Here is a 4,924-nt window from a genome sequence, read left to right on the forward strand (position 1 = left end):
TTTGTAATTAGGTCAGGAAGCATCACAACCCTAGTGAGCCCCTACCTAATTACAAAGTTACAAGGTGTGTGCCTTCCTGAGAAACAAGCCTCCCCTAAGCAAGCTTCTCCTGTGGGCTCTGCTCCACTCTTCAGCAAACTCCTCCCACCACAGGATCCAGGTGACCACATTCAGCCTAATAAATGGCAGAGTATATTTTCAAATCAGAGAAGGTCCTCAAATTCCCTTAGGCTTATTAAGAGACAGGGAAGATTTTAAAATTCCCATTCCCATTACAGCCCACAATTAACATTTTACATACCTTTGCTCTCTGTTTTGGAGGAGAGCACCTGGTTAAAAGGCTCTCATTGAGGAAATCATGATTAGAATCTACATTAAGGAGAGCCTCTTAATTCTGTTTCATATTAAATATCCAAGTGATCAAAAACTTAAAAAAAATTCTCACATTCGGGTTTTCATGGAATGCTCAACAAACCTGCACTAATGAGGGAAGTATTCAGGTCTTGTACTTTCTTCAGAATTACCCATGCACATCTGGAGCATGACATTGAACAAGAGAAGTCTTTTCCATAGTGACTACAACTCAGCAGAAGAGGAATGGTGCCATCACACCTCATTTTTCATGTGAGACAAAACCTGGAAGCATTTAGACTTTAAAGTTCAGAATGGTCTTGGCTAGGCAGCCGGCTTTGTATCTTGTGCCAGAGATCTGTGGGAATACAAACATTCTCCTTAGCTTCCTGAACACCTACACTCAAGCAGGTTTTGGAAGCTATGTCCCTGAATTAATGAATCATTACAAAATGGCTGCGCATCCAAAAGGATTTCATGCCTCTTAGTTGACTTTCCCTCCTGCATTTTAATCACATATATCATGTTTGCTGGGCTCCTTTCCATTTCCTCAAGCAGTGACATGCGGATGTCTGCCATCTGTAGCCCTGTATAGCATAGATGCCTCGTTGCTTTAGCAAGTAAAGCTTTTTAGGAGCAGGGAACTCTGATGCAAGGCTCTAACTCTTCTACATAAGATGGGATGGTAGGATGCAAATGGACCATGTGGTGTAGTGCGAGTGGGATGCAAAATCAGAACACCTGGGTTTAAAACCTGACCTGTCTGACTTTAGATAATAAAAACTCATATCAGCAATTCACACGTACAGAGCTCTACATAGTCTGCAAAGGGTTTTCTTCACAAAAGTTACATGAAAAATATATTGTATTATTGTCTCTATTTTACAGATGAGCAAATTGAGGCAATCAGAAGTTATGTGACTTAATCAAGACTACACGACTGTTCAGTGATAGAGTTAGAATTCAAATATAAGTTTCTCCTCTTAATTCAAGAACCCTTTCTAATATACTAGATTGTCTCAAATCTAGACCAATGTTTTGTCCTCTGCAAAATGAGACACTTTGATAAACAAGGGTTTTTAAGCATTGTATGCAGGTGTGTGTAGGTATATATATATCATGGAATCCTTCAGTGAAACCTATGGATCCCTTCTCAGAATTATGTGCTTTAAATGTATAAAATAAAACACTAAGTATTTACAATGGAAACCAACTATATTGAAATACTGTTAAGAAATCATTCTTTAAAAAGTTAAGAAATCATTCTTTAAAAAGTTTACAGACATCATGTTAAGAACTCCTTCTCTAGACAGTAGTCAGCTACTGAAAATTTTGGAAGAGAGTGATACAGTCTTCTGAGTTACATTCCAGTATTTTTTTGACAACACAGAAGTAGCTATTTGGTGAACTGAAAATCATAGGGTTATTAAAAAAAAGAACAATGTACAAAAATTCAGCTTCCTTTTTGCCTTCAGTCAGAGGTTCTGAACTTGGGGTATGTGGGCTTATTTTTTTTAGATAACCATATTTCAATATGATTGATTTCCTTTGTAATCTCTAAAAAACCAATGCTCTTAATATTATTCTGAGAAGGGGTTCATAGGCTTCATCAGGCAAAAGGATCTATGATTCACAGAAGATATACAAACCCCTGCTCTGGGCCAAGTGCTGTCCCCTTTCCCCCAACTATATATATTCAACTGCTGTATTCACTGTGCCACCTAGCCGCCCCTGCCACCCCTGACCACCATTAATTTTAGAGTTCCAAGTGTCTAGTGAAAATTCCTCCATATGGCAACACCCTTGCAAAGTTTGCTATGGCACCTCATTTTCTTCTTTAAATGCCTATCTCAAACAATAGAGAAAACAGTTCTAACTAATAAAGAAGGTTTTCTTCATTTGTACTGGAATTAACTACTCTCACTCTCATCCATGGAAAATTCTATAACTAAAATGAAAGAAACATCATTGAAAATGTGAAGTAAACTAATTTATTTCAATCTATTAAGCTAAAATGGGCTTCTAGACCATGGAATGAGATTTTCCAACAGTTAAATATTTATCCTTGCTGGGTTTTGATAACCGTACTTTGATTGTGATATGAGAGAGCCAGAGCAGGCTATGTTGATTGAAGAATAAAACAATTTCTACTGCAACTGACTTTTGAAAGAGAAACTTAATCTGGTACTTTGTGAATAGTGTTTTGTGACTGAACAAAGTGTAGATTTCAAGCTTGACTAGCTTAGTTTACATTAAACATACATACATTCCTGCTGTAGTCCCTTGCACATATTAGTGCTTATAATGAAAAAAATATAGCAAATGTATATACACAGGAATATATGAAGATATGTAGATATATCTAACATGTACACACACACATAAAATATAAGGTATATTGAATGTTTTATATATGTGATTTCCCGCCTCCCCCACCCCGAACAACCATGTCCTGGAAGTGCCAGAGCTATTATCAACTCTATTTTACAAAAGAAGAAACTTGGACTGCAAAATGTTAAGTGAATTCTCTGCTTAATAAATATGAAATTCTTAAACCTGAAAGTAGTCTTTGATCACTAAGCTCAAGAAACTCTGGATTTTTAGAAAGGACCTTATGGCTGAGAGACACTGCATCATCTAATCCAACTGCTTTCTTTTATTGAAAAATCACATGCAAAAATGAAATTATTTCTTAGTGAAAATGACTAGTAATATAACAAAATAGTCTTTTAAAATATAGATTTTTTATCGACTTTGATTTTTATATCACCTTTATTTTGTGATGACAGAAACTTCCCTAACTGAATTTATTCTATCTTGTAACAAAGAAGCAAAACAAGCCAACACTTTGCTCATGCCTTACAACATATATACCACATTATGTACGTGCTTTATCATCAGTCCTCCTAAGTCCTCTATTATTGCCTTATTCAAAGTTCTGAAATATTTCTTTTTTTAATAAACAAGTTTTTTTTCTTGATTTTTTTCCTTTAAAAATATTGTCATAGATCCCCCATATCCCTTCCCTTCTTTCATCTTTTTTAGAGAACCATTCCATACAACAAATAGTTTTTTATGACAAAAAATGAAAAAGAGGAAAAATAAGTATAATTGATCAATACAGTGAAAAAGTCTGAAAACAAATACTGTGTGCAATACTTGTGAGCCTTCTCCCTCTGTAAACAAGTGCGATGGGAATTTCATCTCATATCTCTTCTTTTAATCCATGCTTGTTCTTTTTAATTTTGCAACTTTTACCTTTGATGTGTGCTAATATGTTTATTCTCTCCATCTGCATTGCTGTAGTCGTTGTATATATTATTTCCTTGACCCTGCTTACTTCTGTTTATATCCATTCACATAGATCTGCCCATTTTTTTTCTTTTTGGTATTTTTTAATCAATTTTTTGTTATCTCAAAAGCGCCATTATTAAATATTTTGGTGTATATGTGAACTTTCTTCTTTTCAATGGCCTACATGGGGCAAAAGCCTAGTAATAGAATCTCTGGGTCCAAAGGTATCAACATTTTAATCACTTTATTTTCATAATTCCAAATTGTTTTCCAAGATGCTTGTACTGAATCTCAGCTCTACCAACCATTTCCTAGTGTCTCTATTTCCCCACAATCCTTCCAGTATTTACTATTTCTGTCTTTTGTCATCTTTGATAATTTGAAGAGGTGAAGTGGGAGGTGAAACCTCAGTAGGGTTTAATTTTTATTTTTCTTGATTTGGAGCATTCTTTCACATTGTTGTTAATAGGTTGCAATTCTTTTAAGAATTAAATTATCTGTTGTAAATTGCTTTTGGTTATATACATACATATATACACACATATATCCATGCATGCATGTATCTATTCACACATGTATGTTAATTGTTTACATATCTCAAAATATGGGCTAATATATACATTTGGGTAGAAATATATATTTCTAATCTTAAAAATATTCAACTAATCTGTTATTTAAATATATTGAAATACATCAAAATCTTGACCATATAATAGTTTGGACAAAATAGAACATTGGGTAGTGGTATAGATTTTATTGGGGAAGTTAGGAAGAGGGGAGGGTTTTGGGGGAGAGTTAATGAGTTCTGATTTAGATATGTTGAATTTAAGATGTCTATTGGACATGCAGTCCAACATGTCTAATAAGCAACTGGACATTCAAGGCTGGAGGTCAGAACTTAAAAGTCATAAATACCTAATAAATGTTTATCAAATATTTAATGAAACTTGGTTTTATGGCAGGGAAAACTCTCCAAAAGTTAGGATAAGTGATAAATTATTTTCATCTTTAAGTCTGTGCTTATGAAAACAAAAATAATGAAAATCAAGGACAATTTAAAGGCAAAGTGAGAGTTTCAAGAGTGCCTAATTTTCCATGTTTCTTAAGCCTTTGTTGGAATATAGCTTAAATCTCCCCTGATCAATTTTCAGGGAAGGCTCAGGACTATAACCACAAGTATCACAGTCTTTGAAGTTAAGTCTTAAACCTATGAAGGAAATCCATGATGCAATACAAGAAGCGAATTTCTTTGAAAGCTTTTTTTTTCTTCATTCATTGT

General features: G+C 34.4%; 1 long non-coding RNA gene across 1 annotated transcript in view; it reads right to left on the reverse strand.

Moving 5' to 3' along the window:
* The window catches only part of LOC138149837 (uncharacterized), a 30,764-nt gene extending 30,159 nt beyond the window's left edge, over window positions 1-605 (reverse strand). The window contains exon 1 of the long non-coding RNA XR_011165429.1: window positions 476-605. This is a non-coding gene — a long non-coding RNA (uncharacterized lncRNA). The remainder of the gene's footprint in view (window positions 1-475) is intronic.
* Between the last annotated feature and the right edge of the window lie 4,319 nt (window positions 606-4,924).

This window comes from Petaurus breviceps, unplaced genomic scaffold (assembly GCF_028583685.1).
Source record: "Petaurus breviceps papuanus isolate PSGF00001 unplaced genomic scaffold, PetGlider_PUasm1.0 90849, whole genome shotgun sequence".
Lineage (NCBI taxonomy): Eukaryota > Metazoa > Chordata > Mammalia > Diprotodontia > Petauridae > Petaurus > Petaurus breviceps.